This window comes from Mycteria americana, chromosome 2, assembly GCF_035582795.1.
Source record: "Mycteria americana isolate JAX WOST 10 ecotype Jacksonville Zoo and Gardens chromosome 2, USCA_MyAme_1.0, whole genome shotgun sequence".
Taxonomy (NCBI): Eukaryota; Metazoa; Chordata; class Aves; order Ciconiiformes; family Ciconiidae; genus Mycteria; species Mycteria americana.
In genome coordinates, this window is record NC_134366.1 from 170,296,437 (window position 1) to 170,309,859 (window position 13,423).

The 13,423-nt window shown below is 39.5% G+C and overlaps 1 protein-coding gene across 3 annotated transcripts in view; it reads right to left on the minus strand.

The window, feature by feature from the left end:
• The window catches only part of TRAPPC9 (trafficking protein particle complex subunit 9), a 547,093-nt gene that overhangs the window by 29,594 nt on the left and 504,076 nt on the right, over nucleotides 1-13,423 (minus strand). The window lies entirely within an intron of this gene.

The following is a 13,423-nucleotide window of genomic DNA, read 5'->3' on the forward strand; positions in this document are numbered from 1 at the left end:
CAACTCCAGCAGATCAAACTGGATCTCCTATCTCAAACTGGATCTCCTACCCTCCAGCAGATCAAACTGGATTTATCTTCACTACATAATCGTCACAGGTCTGTTAAATTGGCAGCACCCAAACAGATGCCTCAGAAATGGTTCCCTACTTCAAGCTGATACCACATATCTAGCATACCAAAAATCAGTTATCACTACACATCAGACAGTTAATGGGCTCAAAGAAAAAAACTCAAAAGCTCAACCAAAGTGGCAAAATAGCCTGGCTTTATTTCCTGGACCATCATTCCGGTCATATTACACTTTCTTTGGATCCTGTCCTTGAATGCCGATTCTCCACTGCAAAAAAAAGTTGCAGTTGCTTCTGATGGTCCTTAGAGCTCTGCCCCCATCTCCATCCATGACCACGGCCTTGTTCTTCCTCACACTCTGCCCTGACACCAAGGTTGTCTCAAATGCTCTTTCCTCTCCAGCCTTCTCCTAAAATGCAAATTATACATGTGATGGCCTCTCCAAATAAGACCACTAGGTAGAAATGCGACCTTACTCCCCACGGCACTTCCAGCACAACACTTTTGGGGGCACTACTAGAAGATAATGGCTTGGGAGGTGACCAGAAGAAATGACCACTATTTCTTTTTCTGGTCATTGAATACACTTTCTTAGTAGAGTTTTCCCAGACCTTCTCTCCCCAGGCTTGCAGATCAAGCATTTTGGTCACTTGTTGCACCTGCCTCAACTTCCCCGGGGCAGCAGAGATCTCTGCCATATGCACATGCAGTGCTGACAGTCACGGGTGCTCAGATCCCACCACGTCCAGGTGCTACCGCATTACACTTTCATCATCATAATACAAGTTCCCAGCGAGAATCAAACTTAGCACTTTAGAAAGGCATGTCTCTCAAATTAACTATCAGAATTTACTTTAATCATATTATTGATGCCATCATAGATATTCAAGAAAGAGAGCTTTTATTCTGCGTTCTGCATTTTTTTGTCTCAAAAATGATATTAGCAATGAAAACAACTAGTCTTACTAGTTCTTTGGGTAGCAAGGCAGAGAACAGTCATAGCGCTTCTCTCGCCAGCAGGTAGAGATGGAGAAAAATCAAATCTCTGGTGGCTTCTTGGATCTATTGGAAAAAAGCTACAGATGTCTGTTGCAGTACAGCTTTCTCAGGTAATCCTATATTCAAATACAGCACACTTTCTTCTCCATAAATTCTTTCCAGTCCCACTGAAGGAGATGGATAAAGCAAAGGAGGAGAAATAGCCAAAATTTTTGAATAGATTGAAAAGAGAGGTAATCTCTATCTGTAAGTCTACGATTGCTCCATGTATAGTAATTCTTCCAATTTATCCAGTCTAGTTGCAACTTCAAAATAATGAGACTTTCACCATATCCTCTAGGAAATACCTTCACAGTTCAATAGATCTTACTGTCAAGGCTCCTTAAGTCTCAGTCTAAATGTTCCCATCTTCATTTTATCCCATTACTCTTAGTTATGGCCTATATTCTAGCCCTGAAATAATTCCGCTCCCACATGGGGTTGGTATCCTTCTAATATGTCCAGCCTCCACTACCCTCTGGCATAGGAAGACGTCAGAAAAATATACTAGAATAAATTAAAATTGTCAGAAAAACCAATGGATGTCAGGTAATTTAAAAATAAATACAATTAGAGCAGTTAAAAATTGAGAAGACCTATTAGATTACTGAATACATCCCTGAATACAGGATGTCTTAAATTAATCTGATATTAAATGTGACCTAAGCCAAAAGGTCAAGAAGAATCTTGTGTATCTTCCTTAATTTAGAATTTCTTGGCCGTTATACAATACGTCTCAAAATGCTAATACGGCAGCACCTGAAGGTGTATTAATTTTTATTTCTCGAAAATTGAGTTATTTTCTTTTTTTTTTAAGAAAATTATGCACTTCGTCTTACAGCAAACTTATCCCCAATGTGAAGATCTTGGACAGGACTTAACTAAAGTTACCTGTCAAGCCTGTGCCTTCTTCAAAGTGAGTGCAAAGGGAAATATTGCTGTGCCTGTCTGCAGTCAGGTAGAACTGCTGCATCCAACCTCATTTGAGCTGCAGTTTCAACAAACACACATGGGAATGCAGTACTGGAAGAATATTTGATTGTGTTTGTTTACCAACAGGGTTGATGCCAAGCAGCTTTGCCTGGCAAAAAAAATTATGAAATGTGATTTTTAATAATACCACGACTCTGATAGGAACTGTGGTACAAGAAATACCATTTCAGGATATCAGAAGACAGATGGTCTAAATGAAACAGCAATACATCAAAATCTCAAATCTGTAAGTCTTGTGAAAGTTATTTTAAAGGGAACATAAACTTAAATACATATTCCAAAAGTCAGACCACATAGCATGACTGTGATCACCAGTGGCCCCACTTCACTTAGGTTTTCTTTTAGTTTTCTTGAATTTTTTTAGTTTTCTGAATTAGCTCAAGATACAAGTCATTTCATTTTTTCAACAGAGGACCCTCAAGGAAGAACAGTAAAGTTGTTCCTAAACTTCTTAAACCAATAAACCGCAGTTAATCTCCAACATATCTAACAGGCTTCAGTCTGTCAGTCTGGATTTACTTTTAAACATTCGTCTTAAGGACTGAAGAGTTGCTTTGAAAATATCAGACATCTCAGTCTAGAATGAACTCTGTTTCTTTGAATGATCTTGATTCACAAATCTAGATTCAAGAAAGCATTTTCTTGTAACAAAACTCTTCATTGTTGGGTCAATTAAAAATAGATCCAAGAGCAAATAAGCTTCCTTAGCAACTTAAACAAAGCAGGAAAAACCACAGTCATTGCTAACCACTAGGGGAAAACCAAAGTGCCTTGTCTCTTTGCTAAATTACCTTGCTTTATTTTATTACCAGCCTCTTCAGGCCTGTTATATGAAAGACATTTGCTGACATATGTAAATGATTTCAGTAAGGATGCTCTCATTCTGCTCACAAGGCACAGAGGAAGCCAGGCTGAGTTCAGGTCTTCCCATTTGCCTTGTTCCTGGAAAACTTGAGGCACGATGGGCTTCCCATGCTGAGTTGGACCTTACGTTCTCCCTTTTGTATAAGCAGCACGTAAAAAGACATTTCAGTTTCATTTCTAAACACGCAAAATGCGTAATGTAATGAGTTCCCCTATCCTGAAAGATCACATCCTCCATCTAAACCACAATACAGTATTGACACTCTAGAGAAAATATCATTATGTTTTGCTTTGTGTTTCTTCAGCACCTGGTTTAAGATGGCCATTGCTTTGGTGTTTTGGTTTTAAGACACCATGAACAGCAATGACTTGAATAACAATACTCTCTTTTTTAAAGAAAAACTAGTGTCTACAGCAACAATTATGACAGCTTTTACTCGGAGACTGCAATGAAAGAGATCTGATAGCTTCTGAATGAAGAAAAATCCTTTTATTCATGATGATAAAAGCCTAGAGTGTCCAGAATATCTTTTAAAAAAAGAAAAGTTCTTTTTTTTCAAGAGATGCCTGACAGAGTGTAGCTGGAAGCATATGCCCCGAACACGAGTTCAGATGCTCACCAATCTTTGGAAAGTCAAAGGGATCAGTTTATATTTCCTGAATTTTAATGCACGGCCAATTATTTTTGCAACCAACCCTTAAAACAGGTCTGACTGGCATAATTTTGATACCAATTCCAACTCTCTTGATTCTGATTTTGTAAACAGCATCCTGAGTCATGGGCTGTGTTTAAGAAGCTGCATTCACTGTTGCCACACACTGCAGGAAAACATCCTAAATTTTTTTTTTTTTTTGTCACTATGAGTTAAGTGACTGTTATCATCATATCAAGGTGAGAACTTGAAAGTCTCAAATATGTGTATGATCTTACAGACTCTGGGGAGAATCTAATTGGCAAAAACAGTTGGGAATGCAGAGAGACCACAAAACATTGGGAAGAATCCAGCCACAAGTCTGTTTTATGACAATATATTTTAGAATCTTGCAAATATTTATCTTCTCTCCTGCTGGACAGCCAGGTTGAACCAGGTTTTGTTTTTTTTTTAATTATTTATGTGAATTCTATCTGGGGAAAGGAGAAAAAAAAAAAGCCCTGCTAATACACAGAAGTTCTGCCATCCTACATATCCCAGTGGTTTCTGTCTGTGAGAAGTAGCATGTTTCTTGAATTTGTTCCTAATCTTTCTTAAGAGAGAAAGATGACTGTATCACATTGCCAACAGACCAAAGCAGAACCGTGCTGCTGATACGTGTCCCTTCTTTGTGCAGCGTGCAACAGCTTTCCTCCATTATTATATTGTATACATAGCACCAGCAGGCTGAAATTTTGATGAACAGAATGAATCCACTAAGCCCTGGAAATGACAGCAATGTCTTCCATCACCTGCTGGATAAAGAAAAGGTTACTTTGCTTTGGTGTCCTTCAGTAGCATTTTGTATCATTAACCATTAGACCACAAGGACTGATAGGAGAGAAGCAGATGGTTCATGCCCTTCTCCTATCTTTTTGCCTGTTTTCCAGGGGATGGTTGCCTTTTCATCCTCCTCCTTAGCAAAATAACTAGCTGTGTTCTGCCTGTCTGTAGTTCAGGCTTCAGCGTCATTTTTAGATGTTACATGAAGGCACTTGCACTAAGTAGCTCATCAAATGAAGGGTTTAATAACTAGTATGAACAGGGTATCTAACTATCACTCCAGACTTAGAAGGTTAGCCTTTGGTTTTTTATCATCAGAGCATAAAAGTATAATGTGGTATAATTATTATTTATTATTATTATTATTATGAAACACAGCTATCAACATAAAACTAAATTATCTTCTTTTCCTGACTTACCTATGGCTTCCTTTTCTCCAGTATTTTACCTGCCAATACATAAAAACCACCACACACTTCCCAGTCCTGTTTTAAGTGATACTTTCAATTTTTAACCCTTTCTTTTAAGGATTAAATTCATTTTTAGCCCCTAGAGTTGAAAGCTCAATAAGCGTCACAAGCCAAGCTGCATGGGGTCTGACCATCACACAACGGGGAGAGCCCAAGGAAACATTGTCCTGCAAAGAGGTGCCCTTTTTCCCCCAAAATGCCTGGGCACAGGGTTGCTGCAGGTTTTATGTGGAACACATGAATCCAAGAAGCTGATCAGCTGCATTTGTTTTCAAGAACCTACAATTAAAGCCACAATTTTCAAGGGAAACATGGAGTTGCGGAGTGGTAGATCTTTGGTCTACCTCAATTTCGAACTGGATAAAGCAAGCTTCACCTTCCCTCCTAATCTGCTTTGTAATGATGCTTGCACAGTGCAGAGAACTATTTAATAGAATCACAGAATCATGGAATCATAGAATCATAGAATCATTTTGGTTGGAAAAGACCTTTAAGATCATCAAGTCCAACCGTAAACCTAACACTACCAAGTTCACCACTAAACCACATCCCTAAGCACCTCATCCAAACGTCCTTTAAATACTTCCAGGGATGGTGACCCAACCACTTCCCTGGGCAGCCTGTTCCAATGCTTGATAACCCTTTCAGTGAAGAAATTTTTCCTAATATCCAGTCTAAACCTCCTCTGGTGCAACCTGATGCCATTTCCTCTTGTCCTATCGCTTGTTACTTGGGAGAAGAGACCGACCCCCACCTCTCTACAACCTCCTTTCAGGTAGTTGTAATTCTGCTCCAGCAGCCATTGTGCTGAAACGGCATGGGAAACTCACAGCAGCGATCAAGTGAGGACCAGATCACAGCCCCCACCTCCCCGATGCCCTGTGGGTCTATCTCTGGATAAGCATCCCAGTCCTATCTCCAGATAAACGTCCCGTTCCTGTCCATTAAACAAAAAGGTGAAAGGGAGGTGCTCTTAACACAAATAGCAGGGCAAAGTGAATATTCCCCCTCCACCATGATGTTAGATAAAAGGCAGTTTTCCCGTTTCTCCCATCGCTTCTGGCATTTGCCATGAACATCAGCTCTGTCCGTGGAACATCGTCACTGTTAGTGCTCTCCAATGCTGACCACCCTGTTGTTCATTTTGACTAATAAAAATGAAAGCAAGCAGTACACTGAATGTATCCAGCAATTCTATATTGCTCACAAATTCCTCCAAATTTACATCTCATCTACGGTGCAATGATCTATAATTTTACAGCCCTCCAGCAGCAAATAAGGCACTATTTAGAACATTTTGTAAAGTTATTTTGCATCAAAATAACTGTATATTTGAAAAACGTGTTTTCAGTCTCTAGGTAAGTTTTATCCATCTGCCTCAAAAACCCATCTAAGTCTTCAATTTTTTTAGCTGATCCTCACCTATACAGAAGTATTTTAGCTCCAGCTTGTTATTTGCAAAATGAGACCATGATGAGATACAACCACGTAGATTTCCACACCGTGGCATATTTAAAGGAGAGGGGGAAAAAAAATCCCATTATTTTACTTCCTCAATTAAGCTTTTTTGCTCTTTCTCTTTAAATACCACTATTCCCAACCCCCTGGTGTGCTTCAAGAAACTCGGGTTGCACAAGCACGGGCTGTACAACTCAATTACCGAGATCTGAAGGAAACTCGCGTCCTCGGACAGCATCTCTGAGGTTTCGCCATGAACGCTGCCTGATCTAATTAGGAAACACTCAGCATCTTTGTGGCAATTACTAAAGAAAATAACTATGACATGACCACTGTCTTCCTTCAGATGGAAAAGCAGCAGAAAATGACAGGAAACAGAAGTCGGACGGGAGTTAATAAAACAGCCGTTGGCAAGAGAGGAGAGAAACGCCAGTTCCAGGAGAAGGTACAATTTTCTCGACTGGAAAATGAGGAAAAAGTAGCACATTGCAAGCTAAAGACCAACAGGAAAAGAGTCCGTTTAGTCATAAATGAGCCATAGACTCACCATAATAAAGCACAGCTTATGCTTGCAGACAGCTGCCTATTCTAGTTTATAATAGGAAAAGAGCCTTTAATGGGTGCCACAGTACGGTTCGGGGCTGCCCTACTGTCACACGTTTGCCTTCAAGAGATACCAAGTGACAACGCATTTACAATCCTACACCTATTAATGTTATGAATTAATTTTCTTTCAACACAGAAACCAATTTAAATCACTGCAAATGCTTTGAAGTCCCTATAGGAGTTAGCCCGGTGGTTACAACAGGGAACTGGAAAGCGAAACTCTCTTAATCGCAGCCCCAACCTTAATCACTGATTTGCTGCAAGAATTTAATCATGCGACTTAACCGCCCTGCCTCAGTTTACTGATGTGTTTAATATTAACAAGTGGCTCTGGAGTAATCAAAATATGGCAGACACTTTACAAAACAATGAAGGCGATCAGTATGGCACTTACGCAAAACAGAGGTGCGAGTCTTAATTAATGTTTATAAAGTGCCTGAAGAACTTGAGAGAGCTGGTGCCGAGGGAATACAAAGTATCATTACATTTATTTTGCAAAGAGCTATGAATATGTGATTATAATTTTATTACCCACGCAGATTTATATGGAGGGTTTGAGCACAAAAGAAATTAAACTTTTTGACACTTTCTCTGCAGCGCAGGTTCATTATCAGAGCACTGTATCAAATGTAAGGGATTTAATAACTCGCTCTTAAGATCAACTATGAAATCATACCCAAATCTTCACTATCTTCAAGCAATGCATAAGCAAAAAACTGTGTGTGACAAAAGTGTTTTAAAAGTTAGGATTGTTATGCGGATGTTATAGCATCGCACAATCGGAGTACTTTCAGAGCATTCATTTACTGTAGCAGCTGTAATTTCCCCTGTATTTTGATTATCTTGACATTTTCTAATCATGAGAGTTATAAATTTTAAAATGATATGGCAGGCTTGATAGGCTGCAGATTCACCCCCCAAGTGACGTTACTTTTTTTATTAAATGTTAAATTGCTTTTCTCCAAAAGGAGAATTGTATTTTGGTTAATTTTTGTTTTTTGAATGCTGCCACAGATTTCTTCTGATAATACAGTGGTCTGAGTGACAGCACTGCTTTTTCTTTTCAAAATTCCCGGATAAATATTGACCGAAGATGCCAGTTCAGTCTTTCACCATTGAGATGGATTAGGTGGGGCACAATTACAGCAGGGTTTTTTTAGTATAGCATCAAGTATGACTCAAAAGTTCCTAAGCTGAGCTTAGAATTTGCACAGATTCTTTTTTTTTTTTTCCCTGAGTAACTCTAGCATTTGCAGGCATTATAGCTAGGGTCTGAAATTTGGCTGGGGAGGTACAGTTGCCTGCATGTTAGGCATGATGCTTTTCCTGCTCAAGCCAAATTCCTGTAAATTATAAGCTTTGTAAAACAATGTATTCTGTATTTGTAGTCAAGACTTTAAGACTTTTTATCCAGATACCCTCTGTGTTCCCTTTACGGAGTAGTCCCATTTCCAGCACCACAAGATATGGAAGGTTTCCCTCCTAAGTTCCATGTGCAGCCTACTACCGCTGCGAGTGCCATGGGTCAGAACAGCCTGGTTCCTCAGGACTCCCCCAGCGACACCCAAAGCCACATGAGAAACTTCAAATTAAGTGAGTTAAACGCTCAGGAATGGGTAGTTATAGAAAATCATGGAGATGATCTCATTTCATTTAATTTGTGGAGGATAAGAGCAAAGAGAGGTTTTTTATAACTTTGTTACCTAGATTGCTTGTCTCAGACCTTTGGTCAGATCAGCGCACACACGTCCAAACCCTCCTGTCCTAGCAGATACACTTTTTACTAATAATCAAAAGTCAGAAGGAGCAGTGTCGTTCCTAACTCACCAGCTAGCAGCATTACATTCAATGCTGTTACTTCCATAAACAAGATAAGGGATACATTTTTCAACCCAGCTTTCCCTAATTCTGAAACTTCAACATGCAAGTTTTGATGATCTTTTGACTATTGTGTCCTTTCTTAAACTGCAAAAATAATATTTGCCAGAATAATTCAAGCAATGAGCTCACGAGATCTGTCCAACCCAAGACAAGAAGAACAACCGACACTAACACTTCCAAGTTTTACAAAGGACATGTGTACAAATACTTTCCAGCTATTATATCTCATCTCTAATAGCTGTGAACCAACGTAAGAGGCAACTCTACAACTCCTTTGCTTTCAGACTGATTTATGGCACAACTGAAAGCAATTAATTAGCATGACCAGACTACGTATCTCCTAACCTTCATTCTCTTTCAGAAACTATTTGACTAATAATAATGATCTATCACATGGTTTCAGTTATGAATTTTAACTTTTATTTTAACTTTTGAAGAGAGAAAGCTATTTGAGGAGCATCAAGCCTCACTTCTTTACAGGTACCATTTGAAATAATTGCTTTATTTTTTCATAATTATTTCATTGCTTAATACGTAGACATAAAGGATAGAACAAGAAAACATTACTGCATATCCTGGCAAAGAAACATCCCAATGTGGGATTGCAGTCCTCTGTCCTGGATCCACAACTCACGCATTGGACAATTATGTATAGGACTTCTCTGTTTTGACAGATACAATCTAAAGATGAAAACATATTCCAAGGCAGAAGGATTTGTAGCTTTTCAAATTATAAATGAGTTTTGGCTTTGAATCCCTTAACATCACAGGGAGGAATGTGACCATTATTTGCCCTAGTAGCATGACATGAATTTGGATTTGAAACTCATTTTAACTCTCAGAAGGGTGTATTTGTGTACACTGAAGTCTTATTCTCTCTGCTAAAATGGCAAATAAAGAAGGCACAGATGTCAGGTGGATAACCAGGACTGAGATCTTCAACCATTACTCAGAAGGCAACGCTTAGCAAATCTGCACTGAATACCAGCTGATAGCTTAAGCTAAGATTAACACACTGATTTCAATGCTGAGAGTCACACAGGCCCTTTCAGCAAACACATCTGAAATATTCTTCCTTAGCCATCTTTTTCAAGAGATCCCAGCTTTAGTCAAGCTGAGCTACAACCCCTCCAGAAAGTCAATGTACTGAGAAGCATATTACTTCCACCCATCCATATATCTCCCCAAGGATCTCCTCAAAAAAAGAGGTCACATTGCAAAGTCTTCCTTGCTTGCAGATCTCATTCTACCTGCCTACATTTACAGTGACCACGCTTTTTGTTTAGACACACACAGTTTCTCTCAAAATACAGCTATCTCAGAAAACAAACAGCAAGGTGGAAAAGAAAAACAGACTGTCAATGCTCTCTGCAGCAGAGCTGCTCTGAATGAATTCCCTAAAACACTTAACCCACAGGTAAGAGCTCTGATGGCAACATCATTACGCAAGACCTTCAGAGAGACCAACGTGTGATGACCAAATGGTTATAAACACAAGGAGCTCAAAGTTAGATTGCCTTTGAAGTAATCAGGTCATATCACTCTGTACTGTAATACAAATACAATGCCTTGGAGAAATAAAAAAAATAAAAGGGCTATTTTTCATTATTTTTTGGTAGACGCTATAGTGGCCTAGTAACAGAACCGTATCCCTTAAATAAACTGGAAAGCTTATGGTGCTGAAGCCTCTCAAAGCCACTGCAACTCCACATGTTTTATAGCATAGCAGAAATAACCTCCTCATTTTAAATTCTGTAAGAAGGGGAAGGTGGTTTAGAAATACATCCATTTACGTACTCATTTCTATTCTTGGCAATTTAAAAAGCTCTACGCAGAGAAAGGAGGATGGTGGGTAATAGAAGATATATCCTCTTATACATATGAACAACCAGCAACATAAAGCATAAAAATGGGCATTGGGCACCAACTCTAGTTTACTTGGATTCTTAGGTCTTAATATTACAGCCATAATGCTTCATTCTGACTTTAGATATACGTGGATGTGTCCTCTCCTAAATTTTAAAAGAAGCCTTCAAGATATTTTGCTGTGTAATAACAGCAAGGATACATACCTTTCATAGCTTGGTTCTCCCCTCAGACTGAAAAAGCTTTATGAAGGAAGGAAGTATCATTAGCCCTACTTAATAGTGAGAAACCGGCACAGAGAGGTGAAACAATTTGCTCACAATTACACTATACGCCAGATATATCGGTGGGAATAGGACCCCCAAACTCATCAGCCCTGTCCGCTGTGATGCAGTCTCTAGCAACAAATTCGTTTCCAACACACATAAGAAATAATTGTTTCCAAACTTCACAAAAGCAAAAGAACAACTTTACTTGCAGCTGGGCAAAACAATTTTATTCAGGTTTTTTTGCAGGAGAATGCCACCTTTTGAGGTTTGTTTTCATTTCATTCATAGTTTATTCCCTTTCAGCAGAGCAACCAACAGACTTATCACTCCTTTGAAGTTGCTTTCTTTTTCCCACACTAGCATTACCTGCATAGACAATTCTTCTCTTCCTTTCAATAGGGAAGGGTGAATTGTAGTAGAGCTGTCTGGCATAGGCTTAGGATATTATTTGCTATGTCTCTGTAAATAGCTGCAGTTCCGTAGTGTATCTATTTTTATGGCTAACTTTCAAAGCAACACAATAATAAATAATAATGGCTTTTGCAGGAATCTACAAAGTGGAGACAAGGAAATATAGCCCTGCGCAAAGCAGACTTCATGGAACGGGGCTGACAAGAAGAAAAAGAGAAAGAGATGAAATCTTGACGTCAAGGTGAAGTGAAGGAAGAGAGAGGGTGCAAGAGTGGAGACCCTGAAATTATCTTGCAAATGAAGGCCAAAGAGGCAGGTACAGAGGGAAAAAGAAAGTGATAAGTCTCTGTCAGTGACAGAGTAGTGGAAGAATGAAAAATAAGCAAGAAAAAAGGAGACCTTGCCGGTCTTTGCATCAGCAGTGGCTAGGTCTTGCAACTGGAGAAACAAGAGGTAGGAGAGAGGCGGTAGGGATGAGTCACCATTTACACATAAGCAATTTGCACTATGTGCAAGAAGAGGGAAGAGACCAGGCATGCCGTTCAGCGAATAGCTGTAGTTTTGCTGCAAACTGGCAGAATGCTAATGGCACCCATCAAAACTGCAATACACGATTTCACATCACTTTATTGCTAATGATCGGAGCCCCAGAGGCAGAACATGGGAATGGACCTCCTCCTTTGGCACAGCAGAAAAGAACTGACCCTATTTATCTGTAAGGCAGCTCTGAAGCACTTGGAAACCACTTTTTTTTTAATTTCAGCTGCTCTGGCCAAGTCTTTGGCCATCTAATCTACTACCCAACATGCTTCTGACTGACTGCAGGTAAGATAGATGAATTTCTGGGTGTAAACAGACTTTGTTTCCAGGGCTGTCTTCAGTCCAAAACATGCCTTTCTTCAGTTAACTAAGTTTACCATGTGACACTGATTTTCCCTTTGTTACCATTTCTGATTTAACCAAACAGCTTCTTTTCTTGCATTCCTGGAATGGTCTCTAAACCATTCCTGTAGGTGCTAAACCTACCTGTCCTATACTGTGTTTAATCACATATAATGTATGAATTACTGGAATTGAGCAGTTAGCATATGACCTATACTGAATATCATTTACTATTGAAACACACAAATTTGTTACTCATTTTATGCTGCTCTTTTCAGAAGAGATGTTCAAGATGTCTTCAAAGTATTGCTTTAAGAGTAACACCAGCTATTCGCTGACTATGAGCCTGTGAAATCTTTTCCTTTGTCCAGCTTCAGCTGAAATCCAGACATTTACCATCGAGCATCTGCCTGGTCATTCTCTTTTGGTTTTCCTTCCTCCGCCCTGCAAGGACATCACATCACTTCATCTCTACCAACTGTACCAAAATCCTGTGGCCTATTCTGTCTTTGGAAGATTTCCAATTCTTTCAGAAAGCAGATTGCAGTGTACCACTAATAGCAGTTAAAAAGAGTAGATGGCTCAAGTAGCTGTTATTTATTCATTTGACATTCTTAAACATACACTCGGAATACCTAGAGTTTCAACAAAGCTTCAGTGAAGTCTAAACCTGCACTTAGTTTTTTTATCCCTGTAATTTGCAGGTCAACCTTGTAGTTTCTTTTATTGCCAATAATTAAGCAATTCAAGGTAGATTATTTCACTCAGGAACATTTACATTGCTCTAAGCAAATATGCTCTGGGAAAGCTGTGCTGCAAACTATTCCCACTTGTTGTCTTTTCATGTAAACTCCAAGCGCATCCCCAGAAGTGAGGTACCTTGTTCCTCACTGCTGTGTGCTGCTTCACTGATGTAAAGGAAAAGAAGGAATGTGGTGTCTCACAGAGCTGCAGAGTCACTGAGGCTGGTAGTGACATCTGAGGATCATCTAGTCCAACCTCTGCTCAAAGCAGGGTCAGCTACAGCAGGTTGCCCAGGGCCATGTCCAGCCAGGTTTGAATAGCTGCAAGGATGGAGGGTCCACAACCTCTCTGGGCAGCTAGTGCCAGTTTTCAGACACCCTCATTGTGAAAAAGTT